At 37.7% G+C, this 24138-nt stretch overlaps 1 long non-coding RNA gene across 1 annotated transcript; it reads left to right on the forward strand.

The window, feature by feature from the left end:
* Window positions 1-3167: 3167 nt before the first annotated feature.
* Window positions 3168-7261, forward strand: LOC124067546. The gene is made up of 2 exons (XR_006844766.1): window positions 3168-3499; window positions 5753-7261. It is a non-coding gene; the product is annotated as an uncharacterized LOC124067546 (long non-coding RNA).
* Window positions 7262-24138: the final 16877 nt, after the last annotated feature.

The raw sequence follows: 24138 nt of genomic DNA on the forward strand, positions 1-24138 counted from the left end.
AGATTATTTTGGCAGATTGATACAGCTTCCGTGAAGGGCAGCCATAGCTGAACGCAGTGTGACCTATGGCAGCTGGATAGGTTCAAACATTAGAAAGACGAAATGCAATTTTGAAGGAAAAAAATACCCTTTACCATAAAAATGGTAAAAATGTAACTTAATAATGTTTATCCGCTGTATTATTGTGATTAACTCCATTATTACTAGGTACAGGTTATTGAAAATGTATATTAAGAGAAGATTCTTACACCAAACAAATGTTTAAACAGGTTTTAAGACAAAGACCACACATGTTTAAATTAGCCTAATTTGCAATAAAAATGGCTAAAACATAAAAAAGATATATAAAGAACTTGAACTTATCACTTCATAATTTAATTTTTTTAAATAATTTTATAACACCAAACCAGTACTTTTACAAACTATTTTATCACCAGTATAATTATAGAATGATTGTAATACAGATTCTGCAGCTGAAAACCTTTATCACAAATAAATAAATAAAATTAAGAAATAAAATCTTCAAGGAACAAAGGGATGCCAAACATGGTTATTTTGTTACTGTTTCTATTCTGTGTGATTATTCTTTGTTTATTATGTATTGATTAATGAATAATGTTGGAACATACACTGAGATGATACTCAATTTTAGATAAAAAAAATCCCATTCACATAATCAAACTATAAAGCTTACTTTACATACTGTAATGCATATAGTATATTGATTTTGAAGTTTGGCTTATGTGTCCCTGGAAACATCTGTAATTCATTAGATCAAGCTATAAATCTTTACATTTTTGTGAAACTGTTGCACAAAAATTATTAATACTTCAAAATGGTTTATAAGTGAAGCTATACATTTAAGAGAAATCACACTGTGACTTAACTTAAATTTGAAATAACTTGGATTTATCATTGGGTCTACACCTGAGATTCTTTACAAACTCTATCTGGTCTAAAGCACAGGTTAAAATCATACAGTTAGTGATGGCTGAATATGCAGCTCTAGCTCACTTTAAATCTGAGTGTGAAAGAAATATTTCCTTTTTTTTGTTAAATTGAACTATCAGTGGATTTGGTATTTCACTGCACCAATCCTACTGATAGGTCAGACATTAAAATGGCATTTGTATAATTTGTTGAAATACACATACACATACACTCTTTCCAGAAATTGGTTTCAAATGTGGGTTCCTTCCCCGTGGACCAATTATATTCCCCGATCCTCTATATTTTGTGAGAAGTGAGAAGTCATTTTGACCATTTAAAAATAAGATATACTCTTGATATAACTGATGTTTCTCAATTGATCTGCAGTATATACTTTATACTTGTATTGGATTGTTATATTATATCAAAACTTTACTCCTGTTCTTACAAAAAATACTGATGATAAATAAACAGCTTCGGAAAATATTAAGTGTTATGTCATCACCATTTCCTCACATTCCGCCACATGGCCTTCATCCTGAACTAAAATAAAGCAAAACTGTAACTGTATGTCACAGAAATGCATCACAGTTCATTCTGGACTTTCATCACTTTGGAATAACATGTGTTTAATGTTATATCCATATCTATGAAATGTTTCTTTAAATCTTGTGGTCACTTTATATTGTCATATTTAAACAGAACATAAAAAAATAAAAGTTTTTAAATTGCAGTGCAATATTCTTAGATTCTCTGTCTGTGTGAGGAGGAAGGCAACTTCAAATTCTGTGCCTCCATTGTGTGACTTCACACATGACTGAATCTAGAGGTGAAAGGTGAACTAGACTGACCATACGGTCACAAGCAAGACAATCCCTGCATTTCTGCTTGGAGGGAGGGCACTCCTCATACCATCTCAGTGGGAGGAGCCTTGGCAACAGACTCTTTAAATTATGTCAGTGGCAGTTACATTCATTTTTATCAAAGACTTTGCTGAGTAATCATAGCCACGTGTGCATCGAGGTATTGACTGAAACTAAGTTTCATACTGATGATAACACAACAGCAACTTTTTCTACAAAATATGTGGCCTTGGGTTAGAGAGAAAGTTGTGGTTACAATGTGCACAATAAACCTGCACTGGCTTTATAATGGTATTTGAGACTGTGCTGTAAAATTTTGTTGGAAAATGTTGATAGAAATGACAATAATGATGATCCAAAATGACATTAAAATGATGAAGACATACATGCATTTAAAGAGGATGTAGCTAGTTGTATTTCTGTGCGTATGTCTGTGAGCATGCTATGATTCCATACAAATAATATATGTGTGTTCACTATTTTTTTCTTTTGTTTGAGTGTACAGTACATGAGAATTCAGGTAAAGTAGCTTTTTCATTTGTTCCTCTTTTAGTTATATCATTAACATTCTGATCCTCTTACATTTTCGGCACTATGGACTCCTGGTTATGTTCTCTTAATATGCATCCTGTATTTAGTTAGGTATAGGCTATTATTACCAACAGTATCAAATGAAAAAACAAACTTTTCAACAGAAGGTTGAATGAGCAAATTAAAACACAAAGGCATCGAGTTATTACTTATTTATGTATTATTATTTTTATTTTCAATTTCTATCTAAATTCTGTGATGACTCAGACGTTAATAATTCAGGCACATTAAGCCAATATTTTTGTTTCATTCATGGGGCATCTGAATAAAGTATAAAGGAGTCTGTATAAAGGAAGAGATACACGTACATCTCTTCCTTTAAAAAAAATATTAATAATTAGTAATTATTACTTTTTGATTAATTCAACTTTCTGTTGTTATACAAAAACTTCGAATGGTGTGTAGTTAGTAAGTCTATACCCGAATTCATATCAATCTTATTTGAAAGATTAATAAATATGATGTGGTAAACAGAATTAAGTTGGCCTACTTGCATCGTGACTTAATACAAACAAATGATTTGAGTAAATGATTTTTCGTTAGAATGACAGTGCATATTTATTTCTACTGTTTATCCAAACTAATAAGACATTTTGTCTGAACAGTTCGCAGAAAAAACATACTGAAAAATCAGGTTCTAACAAACTCTATGGACGTCGACTCCTCTGTTGATGTTGCCTGTAATACTGACCTATAATATTTTTTGTTGTTGTTGTTATTTTTTCTATGTTTTTTTGTTGAGTGGGGGGGGGGTCTTTCTAATACTGAATAAGTTAGGAATTTATATATTTCACTTCCTGTGCATGTTTACCAACATCTAAATCAAGTGGTGAAACTTGAGAGTCGCACTGGAGAGGAAGTAGTTGATTTATGCTAATGAAGGAGTTGGGGTTTAGCTACGCTGGCTGGGAGCCGCCCTTCATTCACCACATGGTTAAACCTCGAGTGTACTCGCGCCACTTTCGCAATCTTACTACGAAGCTCAAACTCCTAGCAAATCATAATAGCAGCACATGGTTGTGTTTTTTGGATTTTACGCCCTAGCTGTTACTCGTTTTGTGAAGTCTGTTCTTTTCTCAGTTTTGCAGATTCCTCTGAAACAGTGTGAGTAAACGGTAAGTCTGTACAAGTGAGTGAAGATGGTGGATTTTTAGAAGGTAGTGTCTTATTACGCGCATGTTATTGGCAAGAAACCTGTTGTTAGCCTTACGGGAGGTGCGGTAAACGGAATGAAAGTGAAATACTCGGCATTTTATGCGACATGGGAGCCACAATTTCACGTTAACATTAAGGAAAAGACGTTTTAATGGTCAGTCTCCGCGTTTGAAAACAATGTTGTAAGAGGCGCATGGCAACCTCTCCTCCATGGTTGGAGAATGAGGGAGATTTGAAAAGCATGTGTTGCTGCTGCACCTTAAGTCGGTACCTCGGGAAGTGATACTCAGTCGTGAAAATTATCCGTTACACACTTCGCGAGTAGCTACAAGTTAGAGATACGTGTACTCCAGTTGTCGGCCACATGTTGATAGAATTTTAAGTTTTAAGTCGATTTCTGCGCTGTGGTATACACTTAAAAAGTGCCTCCAGAACAAAGCAGCAGCACATGCGGTTGAAGCAGGCCGCGCGCCTTTGCTATCCCGCGAGCTGCATAGTTAGCTAGCTGCTAATGCTAACATACCAACGAGAAGATATCGTTAAGTTTTATTATTGACATTGGCTTGACTGGCCGTGTTATGTGTGCCTAAGCGGAAATGTTGGGTGTACAACAATTCGGGAACAAATGTGGATGTGTTAGACTGTATGAGTAGGTTATATTGAAGCAGCTAAGTTGGCTAAGATAAGAGAATGCAGTGGTCTGAAGTGGATGCGGGGTGTTAGCCAACATTAGCCTGCAGACTTGTGTGCCTTTTTAACGTAATGTAATTGCCAGAATACCATGTTTAATAAAACCGTTCTGTTCTATTTTCCATCCTTATCCGATAACAGCTTTTGTGAAAGCCAACCGTACTCACAGGCTACACGCGTTAGCCTGTTTGGCTAGCACATGCTTGCATTGAACTGTTTTGATGGAGCCCTCGGATACTACTAGCTTGTTGTGTGCTGGCTTCTGACTTAAGTTTGTAGTAGCTGGTATCATACGCTTGGTGCGCCTAGTAATAATGAGCGCACAATTCACATGCCACCTGATTGCAGTGTTGAGTGCACATATTTTGTAAGGTTGCCAATTTAGCCACACTTATATTGTTATTCAGTCGGTGGGAGAGGAAGATTTTTTTTAAAACGCTCAAAATGCGGACTCCTGGGCGCCATGTTAGCGTATGGGGGAGGGGTAAAGCTGTGTGAATAGAGCGCAAGTTTTGCTATCCCTTAGCAGTCCTGGTTCACACTCAGGTCTCCCTTTGAACTTTGTTGTGAAGATATTTAGGCATGTGGTCGTTTCTCTCGTATGCCTCCCCCTCCGCCCGTGGATTCACTAGTGTTTTTACGACAAAAAGTTTTTTGGATTATTATTTGCATCCATGCTGGCATCCATGCACATTAATTTAATAGGCAATTTGGCGGGTGGTAGGGTACCTCAGCCGACGGAATTTTAGGCCCTGGTGCAGGGATAAATGTACGAAATTGTGAATCAGTCAGTTTTCTAATCCCTGATAAGATGATAGATTTTTTTATACCTTTTTTGTAGGTCGACGTTAAGCCGAAACGCCAACAAACGTAGCAGCATCGTTTAACAATTGGCGTGTCAGTTTAATGTTGTGAATGAGGTGTTCCAAGGAAGCTAAAGATGTCTTGCAAAACGAACGAAGTTTAAATTCAGTCGCTGTGATCAAGAAGTCAGTTTTTAATATATAAATGTGCACATAGCCTTTTGTGAAAGCTAGCAGACAAAACCGCACTGTAAACACAACCTCCTTGGTAGAGATTACAATACAGGTCTAGTCTAACAAGGGTCATTCTGTTTGGAGATCAAAGACTCAGTTGGCATACAATGCACTTTTCACCGCCAGTTTGAAGGCCTGATAGTGATTCATCTGTTTAGCCAGCTGATAATTTATCCACAATAATTCCTATGAATTATTAATCTTTCATCAGACATTCATGCCTGACATGACCTGATTTAAATTTGTCAAATGCAGAGTTGTTGTGCTTATTCCTGAAAATTATTACATGTGAAATTTGCATTTAGAACAAGAAAACATTTCCAAGACATCACTTGTCTCTGCAAACTGAAAACTAACAGTTTTTTCGCATTTTCTTTACACTATAATTACAAAATTTCCTTTAATTGATAATTAAAATCATTGATTTCAGCCCTGAATTGAAGGTGCTGACACTGTCTTGATGCCATGTCTCATTTATTCTTGCAGACCCCTGTACACATCGTCTCTGGAGAGCATCTCATTGTGGACTGAAAGATACCATGATTTCATTCTGTGAATGAAAACTCATCTTGAACAATTTTATGTCACTGTAGTGTCAAAGTGCTTACAGTGCAGGTAGTTTTATAAAATCTACTGCAGTGAAGGCACTTTCACCACTATTCTGATAATGGTGACTAAAGGATGTCACTTGTTCAGACACAACTCGTCCAGGATAGACTGAATCAAAATGCTCATGTGAATACACATCTGGCAGAACCTCCTCTCCATCCTGCTGTGAGGTTTGGAGCCCCACTGTTCCTGGGTGAAGCAATTGTGCCTGGAACTTGTCCCCTTTTCTCAAATATGCTTTATTTGTTAGGCATCATGCATCCGGTCACCGTTAATCACATTGCATAATTCAGATGTGCATGAAATCTGTGTGTTGCTGAAAGTTTTACCCTTTGCTTTGTATTGTGGTGTCCATTAAAATACAGACAAAATGATGCAGATTTACTTATTACGATTTATATAGTTTTTTTCCCCATGCCACTTTGCCGTTGAGACAAATCATTGTTAAACGGGTATTCAGCATAACTTCCACTAGTGCTTATGCTAAGGTGCATCTAGTGCAGATAGTGAAGTAGACTAGCACCTACTGCCCTAAGTGCTCCTTCTGGCATAAGGAGCTGGGACTTTCATCTTCACTGTATCTTTTGTGTATGTGTATTTTCAGTGTATGTATACATTCATACTTTAAATTGTTGCAGTTCTCTGTTAGTTTTGCATAGTTGCGCTGCAAGAAGAAATAAGTTGTGCAAATCTATGCAAAACTGATGGTGGCCTGTGTTTCCATCTGAATCCTCTTTTTGACTTGTTTCTTACTTCATGCTGGTCACTCAGCTCTGTTAATAAGGTAAAGTCAGGTTTCAGTAGTATTAAAGTGCTTATAGTGCAGGTAGTTTTATAAAATTCTACTGCAGTATGAGCACTTAAAGTACTTCTAGATGCGTGTTTCATCTCGGAAAACTGCTGACGTAACCCGTGCACATAGGTCTCTGGTTAGTTTTGCTGGTTTGCTTTCAGCTTTTTACTGTACTGCTGTGCAAATCCATGCAAAACTGATCATAGAGCTAAAATGAATCTTTCAGAAGTGATCCCTTTCTGTGCAGGTTGGGAGAGGTAGCAATGCTCTGTATTTGTGTGGTATTGCACTTGTCCCGGCCTGTTGAGGAAACGGGGAATTGTTCTGCTGCAGTCTCTCGTGAAGTGTCCTCAGCCGTCTAGGATGTATTTGTGTTAGACCTTTGGTTTGACATTTCCATATTATCAGAAGTGCTATTATCTTGATCTAACTGCTAAGTGTTGGCTACTTAATTTGCCTCAGTGTTAAGTCACTTCATATAGCTAACTACTGAATAGAACTTTGCCAAACAGCTTTTATTTAAAAATGTACCTTTTTGTCACAAAGTACAATTGATGTTCAAATTTTGACAATAAAATATTTCCATTGGCTCACTGAGGTGTTTATTTTTAGACCAGTTCTAACCCACTGATTACCTGAGTACTAAAGGCCAAAGGGTGCTTTAGTGCCAAAAGCATTATATAAGAATTATTTAAAACAAATAAATTTTTTATGGAAAATGGACAACAAGATTTTTATCAAAGTCACACTTGTATGTTGCTGTCTCGGTAGCAAAAAATAGTTTGTTAAATTTTGATTGTTAATGTTTTGATGCAATATTTTGTTTTTTTATGAGGGGTGAACTTTGTTTTAAATGCTTTTTAAGCTTTGGAGGAGTGAATAGTAGGTTGAGGTGAGAATTTATATCAACACATGCCTGTAGATGTTAATAGATGTTTACTTATTAAGGATAGTTTATGCTTAATGATTGCTGTAAAACATCTAATGCCAAAACATTGCTAGAATAAATTAAATTATACAGAAATAAATCTAACATCCCCAAACATTTTGCTGTCACCTGTCGATGAACAGGAGTTTGTTCAGCAGTCAGTAATTAAGAGTTGCTCATTGTCATAAATATATGGAATTATTTCATGTGAAGTGAAGCAAGTATTTTACAAATTGTATATGTCAAATGTTTAATAGCACCAGTAGCCACCAATAGCACAATTTTGATGTAGGTTCGCTCTTGGCGGGTGTCACACCTTGTACTATATGACGCATCAATATTGTAGCAGTTGGGATCTTTGGTATTTATTTATTTCTATTATTTATTTGTTTTTGTCTATTTGAAATTTCTCTTTAAATTGAATTTGCAGTTTAAGGAGTGCATTCATGCCTTCTTCCAGCAGAGGGAGGTATCTGTACATTTAAGTGTCTCCTTATTTCAGGGCAAGAAGCCAGTGTGCTGCATGAAATGTTTGTACATTAAGCACCATTCAGATTAACACAAATATATCAACTTCAAACACTTTTACTCTCTAAAAGATTATAATTTGTACTTGGAGAGTCATAAATAAGAGAAAAAAATGAATTATTTTTAATTATATTGTATCACCAAATGCTTATCCCTTGAGATTTTACAAACTCGTGAAACAATTCTTGATGTTTTCCCTAATTGTTAATATCTTGGCCTCTGTATTTTTAAATGTCCAAATGTATGAAATGGACAGATGTTACATATTTATTCTTGCCTCGAATTCCATTGTCACAGACAGATATTAACAAGATGAATGCCCCACCTAAAATGCCCACTACACACATCCACACACTTCCACATCCACCACCCAGCTAGCTTCTGCACTATGAGTTTTCATTATATGGCACTGTGTGGTGGCCAAGCACAGAGAAACATCCGCTGAATTGTTCACCTTTAATTATCATGTCCTCTTTACTTGACAGTCAAGATAAATGGGAAGCATCCCAAAAGGACATCAACTCAAAAACGCATTTCTGCTTGTCAGCCCATGTTGATTGCTCTTGCAACCTCTATTTACTTTGATGACTACAAACTCTTATGCCTTTATTAGATGTAGAATGCTGCATGATTGTGGGTTGTCAGGTGGATGACACCTGGCGAAGTTGCTGTGCTAATGTGGCCAAATTACGTTGGCATTCGACCTTATTTCAAATGCATGATATAACACCTATGGAGCAAAGCTTGTGGTAGAGAAAGTTCACTATTTATATAAGTGCATATTACAATTAAGCAAGCAGAATTCTATCTATCTGTCTGGTTGTCAGTCCATTGGGCCTCATTTTTGCTTCCTACTGAAATATCTCAACAGAGACTAAATGGATTGTCATGAGACTTTTTACAGACATCCATGGTTCCTCTCTGATGAATCCTAATGACTTTGTTGATTTCCAGGCTTATCTGCTTTTGCTAGCGTGAGGCTGAAATGAAATTCAGGATGAACTGCAATCAATTTGTTGATCCCAGACTCCTTGAAATCTTATGACATCATACCTGCAAAAATGAATTACTAACAGCCTGAACAGCTGTTAGCATGGTAACATGCCAGTGTGAGATGGTGAGCCTATACCTGCTTCATTGTACTTCATCAAAATCATGATGTTGGCATTGTGAGCATGTTAACTTTAATGCACTAAGTAAAGCACCACTTTGTAAGTGCAGCTGTAGTCATTATATCAGTGCCATTATGTTTCATCCAGAAGTAAGATGAGAAGAGGTCACTTTTTTAATCAAATGTACAGTAAAAGGTGAAATGGTGTAATTTGGTAAAGAACTGTTATACTTGATTGCCTTTGTATTGTAATATTAGAATAAAAATCATGGGCGAAGTCATTACTCCTCAAGAGGCTGTGCTGAACAGATGAATGAAGGTGATGAAACATCTGATGGCATGCTCAGGTTATTAAATATTTCAGTATGTTGTTTGGGACATGTCATCCTATTACATTTGCTATGGGATTGTGATTAGAGAATATCTCTTCATGAGCTATTAGTTTTAGCCCTGGGAAATGAACGCCTGTCTCTTTGCAGATGCAAGTTGTCTCAAATCATTCAAAGGGAGACTCTAATTAAGACACAATCCTCTCAGCACAAAAGTACTCTTTACGAGATGTGTTGGGCTTTCTGCCTTTCTGCTTGATTGTGTTGTTTATCTCACAGACCTATTCCTCCCTAATCTGTATTCAGAGTTCAGCTTCTCTCTCTCTCTCTCTCTCTCTCTATTTCTGTGTGTCTCTCCTGAAATTTTACAAGCCCCTTACCAGTTGCCGGATTGGTATTTTTCAGCTCAGACTTATGCAAAACTGACCTTTTATTGTGAACAGTTATTGCCCTCACTCTCTCTGGATTAGAGGAGATGATATAAGACACAAGGATCAAATTAACAAGACTGTTCAGTCACAGTCTGGGTGTGATGTGCTCTCCCTTTCTCTGAGCAACAGTCGACATCTAACAGGAAAATCAATATGCCATGATTCCTTGATGGGAGTTTGTTCACACTTAAATTTGTTGGGTTCCCTGGTGCAATTACTGTTGTGACTTTGTGAAGGATCACAAAGGAGAAGGATGTGCGAATTTCAGTACAAGTCATTCTTCATAGAGGTTTGTATTTCCCAAGCTTCCCTTTGTCTTTTGTCAACAAATGTTAGAGTATTCTTGCAGTGTAGCTGCTGTCTCTTCTTAGAGTTTCCTGTCCACATTGCACCATGTAGGAGCATAATATCTTTTTATGGAATTGGGGAAATTGGTTGGCAATGAAATTGAGTACTATCTCTTGGGTTTGGGTTGTCAGTAGGCTATGCATGGCTACTGCAGTGAAACATCTATGCGTTTCCATGAGTCAGAGTCATTTTTCATGGACATTTGGCTGTTTTTGGTTTTATTAACATTTAACAGACCCTCAGTTCTCTGCAGATGGCCTCAACATAAGTCCTGAACACAGACTCTTGTCCTGATAGTAATAACAAAGCTGTGTTTCTATCTACAGAGCAATGTGTAGCACACTCAGGGGTCACAATTTATCAAATTTATTAAAATTTTATCAGTTTATTTTGTTTTATTTTATTTTGCTTTAACCTCGAGAGCTGTGTGCTCATGGCTATCAGGGTGTGACTGATTTCAGACAAACCTGTTTAGCTTCTCACAGTACTTGTAGGGCTAATTGAATATTCAGAAGGGACCTTGTGTGTGTGTTGATGTTATGTCTCGGGGGATTGTTTAATTCTGCTAACAGACACAAAAAGCCCGTGTCAGCCATGCTGCTGAGGCTGCAGTTCACTGCTGCGTTCACTCCGACAGGGGTCTGTTCCTTGAGCTGACCTCCGCGAGTTAACCGTGGCTCTATCTCCAGGATCATGCCCGACCGGAGGATGAACTCCCAATTTTATGTATGCGTATGGAACACTGCAGCTGTCAATTTATGCTAATGTACTTTTGAATTAGCCATGAAAAACAATTAATTTTCTGAGCAGGTTGATGAGGAGTTTTCACAAGGAGCTTAATCACAGTCTTTTGTGCTGGAACACTTGCTGACTATGTGACTTGTGAAGTGAGACATGGACAGAATTTAAAGAATGTCCATTCGAGATTAGGAAACAATCTCTGGCCTGCTTAATAAACTGTACACACACAATCTGCTGTGATGTTAACATGGACCTTGTGATTTTCTGAGTTAGTAGCAATGGTATCAGTAATTCTAAGTTGCTAATACCTGCTGGTACACAGATTTACACAACTTCCAGAATAAAGGATCTTTCACAAGACAGTATTTTGACAGCATATCACGTGTTACATCACTGAACAATATAAACTCCTATTAGATCTTGAATGAGATTATTCAAAGGTTAAATACGTGATATTTTAAACAAGATTATAGCAGCAAGGAAATATTTGCTATAAAGATATAGTGAGGTAATGCCTATGAGTGTGTTGTAATTTGAGTTTCTCAGTTTTTGGTTTTGGTTGCCGTGATCGCTGTGCATCACATTAGAGCAAGTGAGTTTCTTTCTGTTCTTGTTTCAACATGGCAACCTGCTAAGAAACTTTCTCGTATTACTGCTAAACAGTGCATAAAAATTGTTTCTGAAATCCATTTGAGGTGAGGATTAGGGTGTAGTATCAGAATCATGTTTTACATACATTTGTTCAGCGATCAATATTGTGAGATTTGTGTGTCCAGATGCTGCTTTCTTTTTTGTTTTTTGTTGTTGTTGTTGTTTTCAACTTTATTGCATAAACAGCATGCATATCTGCTTTGGTCTGGTGGTCTAGTGTGGTATCTAGTGGCAGTGAATGTTAAATATTTAAACTTTAATATTTATAGTATTCCAGTAAAATATTTTTAGTTTAGTTTTTTTTTTTTACTGTTTCTTTATTCTTCAAATATATTTCAGCCATATAATCTTTTGACAAAAAAAACTTGGAATTGCTCCAGTAGAATAGATCATGGTCGTATGATTTGTGCAGTATACAACAGTTGCAAGTTATATGGGGATCTTGATGAATAACTTTCTTTAAAAAAACGTCCTTGTAAAATATAGGCCACTTTGGAGATGATAGTGGGAAGCTGTGGTCTTAAGTGGGGGCCTGCAGGCACTGTGTGCAAGAAAGAGCAGTGCTGTGGTTATATACTGGGCTGCTAAATCACACATAATGTCTTTAACCACACCGTTTCACAGCTACCAATCTGTGTCCTATTTTTCACTCACCCTACTGTCACCTGTCTCTCATTTCCTGTCCTTAGGGAGTCAAAGTTCCCTTTGGCTTCAAAACCTCTCCAATCTTTTTTCATCGGCTCAACTAATTTCCAGTAGGCCAAGCAGTAAGACGGTACTGGGAGAGATTTCAGCACTGCAGATGCTGAAGCACCAACTGTTCTATTTAATGTCTTCTTATGGATGTAGAAAAGCTGGATTGCAATGGAATTGGGTACTATCTCTTGGATTTGGGCTGTCGAAAGGCCACACAAGGCAAACGGCAGTGAAACATCTGTGTGTATTCCATCAGTATTATATGGTATGAGCTATATCCAAAATGCACCATCTGGGCTTTTGGTCCTATTTATGAACAGTGGCACTTGTGCAGTCCCCACATTTTGTTTTAACTGGGGTGCAATCATCTTTAATAATCAAATAACTCAGTTTTGCGTATGTTAAGTTTAGATAAGACTACTAACATTTCTCTAACATAAAGACTGTGGCATACTCTAAATTACAGTGGGTTTATTAAAACCTTTTCAGTAAAAACAGCTGCCAGCTGCTGCTGAGAGCAGCATGATGAGAACAGAGAGACTGAACCAAAACAGGAAAGTTTTGCTCTGTAAAACTGAAGCGGTGAGCTGGAAGACGTTAATATGCCCTGTAGAGCTGAAGGAAACAACAGATTCAGGTGATAAATCTCTGAGCCCAAAAATAAATGCTTTTCTTAACCTAAAGCGTGATCAGTCAAACATAAACTGTCTGTTTGGAACAGTCATTTATAGCAACATTATTGCCAATTATGTCATTTTGTTCAAAAGACTTAGATAGATAGATAGTTCTCAAGGTGCCTAAATGGTGAAGCTGTCCTATAAGTAGATTTTTCATTTAGGAACAAAGCAGCAAAGGCTGGCACAGCTGGTGGGTCACAGATCACAGTCATTACTGTGGAGTTCAGCGGTACCTCACTACACAGGAAAATGGCTTTAATGAGTTCTCTTTTGTAGTGGTCAAGTTGCAACTCATAGCATTTTAACTGCAAGAAAATGGCCTTCACTCACATCGTTTTTACAGTGTTTTGCCACCAGACTGGGTTTTGTGGCGGAAATCTAGAGGATTACTGTATAACACAAAACAGGAAGCAGACTCTTTCCAGAACAAATACACTGAATATTTTCAGAAGGTTTCTGAATGGCAGATGGTGGATCAAGTCAAAGCCAATACAGAAATCCTTCTGATGTATTTTCTTCTTAAAAAGGAAAGGAAAAATACTTTGAAGTTAGGGATTCTAATTAAAATGAAGTAAACTGGTTTATGGTGAATGTGGTGATGAGATGGAGACTGTCATCTACCTCAACCACTGTTTCATATTCATTTAAGACTTCATTAACACATGATTACCACAGTATGTCACATTTTTTGTTCAACGTGTGAGCTGAAAGCATATTCGCAAATTTCCAAGAATAGCATCTGTGCTGATGCATGCTCATACAAGGTGTCTCGTGTTTCTGTCACCTTACACTTTGTCCTCACTTACGCCACTGGTCATGACCACCAGCATCACTGAAATGTTAGATAAATGACAGAACACTGTGTGCCACTGTGGCAGTGTGTCTGCGAGATGTTAAATATATATTTGTTTTCCAACAGACAAAGAAGAGAAAAGATTGCAGCTGAGTCTTTTCAGCCCATTCTTATGTTTTATAATGGCAACATGAAACACTGACTGAGCCTTATCTCACTTAAAGCATTTCGCTGCAAGAGTTATGTTCAGTCAAAGACAAGCAAAGCCTTCTTTTTTATTTCTGCACATAACTCACTTCCCCTCAAAGAACATCTTCTCTCCAAACATGTAGTGTGTGACGTCTGCTTGAAGAAAAACTCCTTTTGGTTTTAAATCTTTTAAGTTCTGCATTCATGGACGATAATCTATGGGAATGACGCATTGACTCTGGATGAACTAAAGGAATGCTCCGCTGATTTTATTTTTTTTATTATTTATTGTTTCAAAATCAGAATCAGAATTCCTTTATTAATCCCTGGGGGGAAATTCTTTAATTCCTGCAGTGGTAAATAAATTGTGAAAATTTTAGTTGCTAAAGGTTAATGCTGAGCCCAGCCTGATGAGGGGTTTGGAAGAGCTTTGTGAAGACGGGTCACCATCAGGTAAAATGCAACTGTAGTGTAAAACAGCCATACAAGTGTAAAGCGGCCTGTCCCACATCACTGTATTGGTCAGGGTTTTTTGTTTGTTTGTTTGCTTTGTACCTGTATTTGAAACAGTGTATTATTCCTTTAAGCAGCATTAGATGTGGCTGGGTAATCTTTGACACATGTCCTGTGATCTTAGTCCGTCTGTATGGGGATGCTGTCTCATCACCTGACACTTTACCTTGTCTTTCTGCACACTGTATGAAGTATTTGATACAGAGGTCTCTGGGAAATCAACCCTTGTGTGGCAGGAGAGATTTATTGACAGCTCAAATGGCACATTGATTTTCTCTGAGGAAACCAGCTGAGAGGAGATAGACACATGCCTCTTAGCAGTGTCTCATTAATTAATAAAGTGTCTCAAAGGGGAAAAGAAGTGGTCTCATACACTGCATCTGTACTGTTGTAGGCACTGTGGGAGAGAGGCAGAAAACCTCAGTGATTTGTTAAACCACCGTCCATTTGTCAGCTATAATTAAACAATGTTTTGATAATGGAACAATGCCCAGGCCCTTTTGAGTTTGGGAAATTTTTAAATTTATCTCATGCAGTCAAAGCAACCATCAGTTTATTGTATTTAACGTCTTCAAATAATCCAAAACCGCTGATTTTGAAAATTTTATATGTTAAAGCATATTGCTGAGGGGCAGTAGAGCATTTGCAGTACTCCTCCTCCCTCATCACAGTGAAAAGATAAATTTATGGTTCCACTGTGGACAATGAATCATATAATTTGTCATCACATAGTGGTTTCCCTCTGAGCTAATATTAGATTACTGTGTCTCCTAATTGCTCTGTCTGAATTAACATAATATTTCAGCTCCATGCTCTGAAAGTTTACAAAGTAAAGCTGCAAGCAATTATCTGTCACCGTCTTCAGTCTGGAGAATTGACGGTTTGACCCCACTTGTCTGAAAATCACACTTGACACGCGTACTCCTGCAGGCAATGTCAAATGAGACAGCTGGGGCCAACTCTGGATGACACACATCGCTGACTGCTGCTAAAGATGTACCATTTGTCAGAAATAAACTAATGTTTCCTTTCAGCAACAGCTCTCTGGCCCTTTGCATTTCATAACTGCTGCAAGGCAGTTCTGACTGCATGCTTTATTAGAAGGATCTCCTGTGGCACACATGCAACTGTGGTGCTGGCGCGCCCTTTGTCCTAGATGTAAGAACCAGTCTTTCTGCTAATGTGATCATAGAGTCTGGTCGAGATTCACTGTTCGACAGTTTTGACAAGGAACTTGGCGATGCTGCCAGACTGAATACTGAAAGGACTTTGACTTTGCCCACCAGAGACACAGGCATCACAGTGCAGTGAGCAAGTGTGAATTCTACAGTAGTTTATGATGACCTGTCTCACTGGAGCAATCCTGTTACAGTCTTGTCACAGCATACCACAAAACATACTGCACTCTTGACCCAGTGAACTCCACCATATATGATGCATAACTGTAGAGACTTGAGTTGCTTTATGTATGCATTTTAATTGAAAAAGAACAGGGGAAATCAAAGAATTCTTACAACAGAAGTGCGTGGGACGATTATTGATGAATTAGTGGGTGGATTGTATTCAAGGTCTAGCTAGATGTGCATAAGAGCAACCTTAATGTCTTGTTTCAGAGTTACTGTGTTTTTCATGTGAAAACAGAGATCTTTTTCATTAAAGGAGATTTTCACCACAAGTAATCGCTCATGAAACTCGTAAGCATCGCTTTAATGTATGTTCACCTGTAAGAATTGTACACAGTAATGGAATCTGCCTCATCCGTGCAACATCTCTTACAAGGTCTATCTATTGTTCTGCAAATGAACTGCTTCTGTCCTAAACTCCATTATACTACTACAAGTAATACAGGTGTTGAATTAATGAGCTGTAACTTTTGTGGCAGCACCATCTTGGTAATGAAGCATGGACGGAGCAAGTTCACATCATTTCACTGTAAATGGGTGAAAGGCTCAGAGAGAGCAGGTAAGTTTGTGCTTAGAATGGGCAAACATATTAATAAAGTCTTTAACTGCAGTTATTTAAGAGAGTTATATTTTACAGCATGATTACACTATATCCATCCATCCATTTTCTATACCGTTTATCTGTCAGGGTCGCGGGGGAGCTGGAGCCTATCCCAGCTGACTACGGGCGAGAGGCGGGGTTCACCCTGGACTGGTCGCCAGTCAATCGCAGGGCCAACACACGAAGACAACCACACACTCTCACACTCACACCTAGGGGCAATATAGAGTAGCCAATTAACCTAATGTGCATGTTTTTGGTATTGTGGGAGGAAGTCAGAGTAAACCCACGCAGGCACAGGGAGAACATGCAAACTCCACATAGAAGGGCCCAGACCGGGATTCGAATCTGGAACCCTCTTGCTATGAGGCGACAGTGCTAACCACTGCACCACCGTGTGGCCCGACTACATTATAATTACAGTGAAAAAATGAATGAATTTCCTTGCCTTGTTACCCTGTAATAATTTTACAGCACCCTGCAATTAAATATTTTTAAAATCTGTAAAATCTGCATGGACCTTGTGGTTATCTCAGGTGAGAAGTGAAAGCCAGAAAACCCCCACAAACCTCCACACAAACACCTAAATAACACGGAGAGAGAACAAACCAAGAGAAATAGAGAGACTTTTTCAACCCATCTGCTAACAACACACTGTAATGAAAACTGCTACAAAAAAGTATTAGACACAAATTTGTGAAGACAACTTAAGCAAACCCCCCCCCCCCCAAAAAAGCAATCATTTGCCCATACTCTATTCAATACAGTAACAAGAAAGAAACAAACATTAAACCAAAGCCCAAATAAAAATAGAGTTCAGTATTCAAAACTTACAAAATGTCTTCATAAAATAAAATACAGCAAGCAAATTTACCATGAACAAAGTCCTATTGTACAATAGTAAGATTAGTGGTTTTTGATGGACGGACTTCATTTCTGTCAAACAGAGGTACAAAAGACACTTACAAATATGAATATTGTCACAGTGAAGGTACCAGTAATAAGATTAACTGCTTATCACCTGTTAGAATAGATCAGAAAAACTGAAAAACTTACTTCAGCAAATCATTTAGAAGGTTTCTTAAAATCTCAAACATACTACAACTGAACTTCTCAGTCTACCAATGTCTGCCTACGAACTACCAGTAACTATCTCAAAATGTGACTTTCTGCTCCACTGTATTCCCACTACTAGTGTGTTTGGAGCGGAGGTACCAAGGTCACGAAGAGTAAAGGAGGAGGCAGGGCAGAGCTTTCAGGATTCTAACATAACCAGGTATTACGCTGCGAAATAACACATATCCTCGCCTCTCTGCCACTATTTAGAAAGGACTGTGTTTTATAATAATGGTCTGACCAAACCTCCACCACAGCCTCAGGTTAAGGATGCGATAGGATATACCTGCCTCATAGCACAGAATGATTTGATAGGTGCTGATAGTACAGGTTTAAACCTTTTCATTTCCAAAAAGGCAAAAGATGATATTGTTAGGATTTTTCATTAAGACATACATGGCCTCTTCATTAGACCTCTCTGCTCTGATCCATTGATTCTCTCCTTTAATTAGCTGGTTTACCGGCTGGCTTATTTATTTCAATTACAGGCCCCTGTAAACCGCCAGAAATCTGTCGATTGCTGATGCAATTTCTTGGCTACAGATAGAAGTCGATTAATGTACCATTTACTTTTTAATTCCATTATCTTCTTGCCCTTGAGTCACATCATTTTTTGTCTTTGACTGCATTGATTTCATCTACGATATGAAATGATCCAAAGCATTTCTCCTGCCGGTTGTGTTCATTTACATCGAAGTTGCAATAGCAGTGGTTTCCTATGAATGTTAAGTCACCTTTGACTTTTTAAAGTATTTGTCCATCATAACTTTACTAAGAGGTTTAGCTCTCTAACCTTCACCATATGTTAATTCTACAGTACCAATTAGTTTGTTGTTGTTAGTTTGATGTTTCACTAACCCCAAATTTAACAAACCTTCTACAGCAACTTTGATGCTGACTTTGATCTGGCCTCTGAGATTTACTTTGCATATGGTTTGAACACCAAACGAGTGCAAAGTCATTGTATATTGTGTATACCATGTGCATATATATTCAGTATTATGTATTATTGAAAAACAGCAGTAGTCAACATTTTGCAGATATTTAATGTGATTATTTTGTGTTCAAAATGTTCAAAATGAGAAAATAAAATCCTAATGTCAAGCAGCAACCAAAAAATATGCAGTCTTCCAGACTGTTCATCCATCAGGTTGTCAATTTTTTGTGCGTTACAAGACCTGAATGAATGTAAGTGGAGGGGAGGAAAAGTTCCAGTGATACTGGCACTGTAATATGTATGCATGCAAAATGCCAAAGGAACGTGATATAATTTACTATTAAATGTTAGTCATACTTGAAAACATTAGTCTATATACACAGTATATTCACTGTACTGAAATAAAGAAATATGATTAGAAACTTTTTGTTTTTTCTACACGCTTGAAAAGTTTGCGACTTTCAAATGAAACATTATGTAATTTAAAATTTGGACCATATAGCGTATATATAGCATATAGCATCAAGGCTGATCATGTTTCAAACTTGTCAAGTATATCAAGGATTCCTTAAGGTTTTCCCCCCACATCCAACTTTCATTCATTCAAAGGGTTTTTCATTTTTTGGTGCAAGCAGTTTGATGTTTGAAATTGAATGTATTCTTGATGAGGGAAGCTGGGAATTGGCTGGCTGTCAGATCAGCACTATTATCTGCCTTTTAGGTTTGAAGCAAATTAGACTTGGGGTCCCCAAGGTGCCTGGACCCTTGCATACTGGTGGTGTTCAATTCTCAGAGTGTGTCACTTCCTTGATGGAAATTCACTTTAATCAGAAGAAGACTCACAGCCCCTCTGGACTTGTTCACAGCTTTTTTGATTTGTTTTCAGGGCATGGCAGATAGCACATTTTCACCTGAAACTAAGAGACGTTCAAGTGTGTCAAGGAATTACACTATGACGCTTTTGACCAGTAATTAATCTGATGCAGGCACATAAAAATCCTGGTTAATAGTTAACAGTTACACCCATTAAAATACATGTGCAACCTCAACACATGACAGACTCAAGAAATACTTTGATGTTGCAACAAGATTATGGCAGAGCAGTGAATCTGAGATCAGAAATACAGGAAAAATGCAGAATGATGCAGGCTAGGGTCTCAGGTTCATTTGCCATGAAAACAAATGAGCAAATCACACAGCAGTTGAAACTTCTTGATTTACAATAAAAACACAGTTAATTGCATCCAAAATGTGTAGTTGGCCACACACAGCGCATTGAAATTTGTTTTAATTGTGTTTATCTCGAGAGGTATGCCAAAACAGATTGCAGTGCCTGGGGAAGAGCAAACACACAGCTTTTTTTTTTTGTTTTTTGTTTTTTTTTTACACTGGTCCTGCTTCTGTGAAATACACAATCAAGTTTTTGTGGTGGCCTTTGTCGAGGCACAGAAAGGCTGATGATTCTCTCAGAGGAAATGCTGTCATCTGAGACAATCCACTGTGAGGACGTCCCTGTGAGCGGGCTTTGAAAATGTAAATATATCTTAGGAACTGAAGTTTAATACAGAAGCACATGTTGCAATTTGATTTACAATGAAAGCATGATAACACTGATAATCGAAAGAGCTGTTTGTTTGTCTTTTTTTGCTTGATTTGTTTTGTTTGGAAAGAAGCAATCGATTCAAGCTTAAGTTTGTTTACAGGAACATCAGTAAGAGAGGTAAGCAAATGACTATAAAAGGCCGACTTTGATTGTTGGTCTACTTTGGTGTTATTGAAGTGTCGTGAAGTGATTTCTGTTTTGGAATGTGCCTCTTTGATGTTGATGACAAGAGTGAACCCTAACCCCCTTAACAAACACAAACACATGTGCTCACACAAGGACCTGAACACACACTGCTTCCACTTTCTTCCCGCCTCTGCTTTTTCTAAAAACATGTATGTGCAGCACAAACAAATGCTATCAGTGCGCTAACTTGGACATTTCAGTAACAACGTAGTTTGGATCTCGGTGCTATCCTCCGTGTTGCTATCCTCCGTGTTGCCATCCATCTTTTCTTATCTGTGTTTATAAGCCATCAGGTGTGTTGTGACTTACCGATTCCCACAGGTAATTTGACTTGCAATATATTTTCAGAACATCTTCCAGCCGCCCAGAATAGTCCAAATCATTATGGTTTCTGGCAGATACAGAGCCAGAGAAGGATTAAACTAGACAAGAGCCAAGGAGTGTCAGGATTTGCTTTGTTTGTCCCAGCTGTGTTGTTTACAACCCCCTGTGCTATAGTCTGCTCAGCCCAGCAGCAGACAGCAAAGAGGCGTCGGACTTCAGGAGCTTTGTCAAGCCTATCTCCCCTCACAATAATTTGCAGGCTCTGCATGTCCGCCATTGGAGAGTGATTGACCACTAGTCTTAGATTGAAATTGATTGCATAAGGGCTGTAACAATAAAAGACTGTTGATATTCTGGCAGTGACAGTAGGGGAGTGTCAAAGGATGGGATAGCCCTGTCACTAGAACAACTAGGTTCTATATTAGCGTATTGTCAAGTAGTCAAATCCCGAAGATCGGAGAAGGCCTTTGATCCCATAGATACTGTGTTTCTAATTGGATTGTATTGATCCCGCTCCTGTTCATGACAGCACAGTCATGATGAATGTCAGTCTGCTGTGCTGAATGAAAATCTGAAGTAACCAGCCAAATGTTGCCTGGACTTCAGCTGGGTTGTCTGGGTGATGTGGGCTGCCAGATTCTGCACGTTGTTGGAAGATTTTAAGCAACTTCAGCGTCAGTTTGTTTCCCACGATAATAATTTCATTAATTCTGATCAAATCTACTACCTTAATGAGGCATAAAAAAATCCTTTTCTAATAATTTTCTAATAATCTATTTTTTATATAATTTTGATCTGCAGTTTAACAGTAAAATTATCTGACATCAGCAATCTATTTTAATAATAATAATGTGAGGGATTTAAACAAGCAAAACAAGACAACAAAACATAACAGTGGCATAGCTTGTTGGAAATGTTTACTTTTTAAAGCTCAGTTTTTCGTGTTTATGAAGCAATCTACTTGGGAAAGTCTGTAAAGCTTGTAAAGAAATAAAAATAAATATTCACTTTTAAGCACTTATTGTACGATATAAGGCATTTATGGTCAGCTGAAGTGTGAATGTGAAGAAAAAGAAGAATAACTGAAATCTTGGCCTGAAACAATCCATTTCATATCGCTGACATTTGTGTATGACTATGAATGATAGAATTACATAATGAACATGTTTAGAAATGTTTAGTGGCATTCGTGTTAGTTGCCACTGACATTAACTAATTAGTCAGCTCACAGCATGTCTTTGAAAGTTCATCTGACATTTAGAGTGAGCACAGCAGCAGTATACAAATGCACCATATGTTTTGGATCATTTATTAAAGTTTCACAGATCCATACCGTTGACACTGACACAGGCTTCATCTAAGAGTATCTGTCACTGATTCATTATGCTGCATTAGATGCCCCAGGAGGAGGGAAGGGGCAAAGCTTGAGGGATTGCACAGCATATTAAATCTGTCTTGCTGAACATCAGTTGAATAAAGAAAACCCATAAAGATCCAAATGCAAATATAAAATAACCAGTCGTGGGTTGAAATGCATGACTTTTAACTCACATACAATCCTGGGAAACGAAGGTTAGCAGGCATTAATATGACAGAAAGAACAAGCAGGCTAACAAAATGTCACTTATTGTATGAATTGATGAGTTTATTGATGGCTCTTTGTTATCTGAAGTGTCCATGTTCCTCTGCAGTCTTTGATCCTGAGTCAGTGTCTTGCATGTGCAAATAATTAGTGAGTAACTGCAGAGAAAAGAGCTTATTTACTCATCATTAAATTCAATTATGAACGTGTGTTTAAGTAATCAGTCTTCTGATATTTGCAAGTTCTACAACAACATAATGAAAGGTTTGTAATTAATGGCCAGCTTAAGTGTTTGTACGTACTTGAAACAAACCATGATCTTTAAACACCACTACCATAAAAAAGCACAGACTAGACTGGGGCAGCCAAGGCCATCAGACTAAAGATAAATCATTGAAATGGTCAGGTCTAATGACAGCACACTTATCTTTATGTGCTAATCTCCCCAGCTTTATTGCTTTGTCCTGGCTGTTTGCAAGTGTTTGCAGGTTCTGTCAGGTGGAATTCCTCTCCTCGTGGTGGTCTACATGCAGATTAGAGTCCAGTGTTTTGAGAATGTTAATTTCCTCGGTCAGCAGATCTGAGGCAGGAAGGAGTTTGGGCTTTGCTTTGTTAAAAAATGGATGGATAAATATATAAAATTGTCAAATGTTTTAATGTTTGCTTTTGAGATTTTCAAACTGCAGTACATCTTGGTTGGGATATTACTAGCTTAACAGGGTTACAGCTGATTATATCAGACAAAGGATTCATCACGTAGAAGATTTGTTTTGTTGTTTGCTGTATTTGCATACCGTAACTGTTGATCATTCTTCATTATATAATGGATTCATTTCTCACAGACAGCCCAAGACATGCCCCAAAGACATGTTTGTTTCTAATGCAATGAACAATTGCTGGGGTGATGAAGAATGAGTAATGAAAATATATTCAGTCTTCCTTTGCCTTGGGCTTATGGGGAATGTGTGGTGCCTCTCTGTTCATACTTTACAGAAACTTCATTGAGCCCCTTCGGGAGAGACGTGCTGACGCTGTCACAGGCACGCAATTTTGTCACGATGCCTTGATTTTCACACTTCTATATGCATCTATACGGTGTAAGTCCAGGTGTTGCATTTTAATTTGTGTCAAAAGGAGTTAGAGTGATCAATTTAAGGGAAATTAACCAATAACTTAATTAAAATTAACAAGTATCATTCTTTCACCAGACTGCACACGTCATCCCAAGATTTAGAAAAGATGGATGGATCTGCATTACTATTGACCTGAATTAAATCATTTTCTTTGGGTATAAGGTAGAACTGTTTCAGACATCTCTTTCATTTCACACAAGTCAGGAATGACGGTAGCGTAACCCCTGACAACTTTCATCTATCATGTTAATAAGCAGATTGTGTACTCCTCTTATTAATGTACTACACTCCCATTATGCTTTTCAGTAGTTCCTCTGCTCCTCTGAGCAGTACTGTCATCTTTTTAAAATACATGATTAAAGGAGACCATCTTTTTACATAATTATGACCAGAGGCTTGGATTAGTACAAAGTCCTAAAAAGTGGAAAATATACACAGACTGGCTTGACTCCACTGTTGTCAGTAGTGTGCTGGTAAGGGCTGTAAATTTAAGGTTGTTTTTTTGGGGGGGAGGGGTTTGGGAAAGAGTTCCATCTTTATGCAGCCATCTATCACAGTGGAATGACCTGATATGAAGTATCAAGGGTTTTGTGACTTCAGATTTTGTGTAATTCATTTAGGTTTTCATGTCTTCCTGAGATCTTAATTTT

The sequence above is a fragment of the Scatophagus argus genome, chromosome 11, assembly GCF_020382885.2.
Source record: "Scatophagus argus isolate fScaArg1 chromosome 11, fScaArg1.pri, whole genome shotgun sequence".
NCBI classification, from domain to species: Eukaryota; Metazoa; Chordata; class Actinopteri; family Scatophagidae; genus Scatophagus; species Scatophagus argus.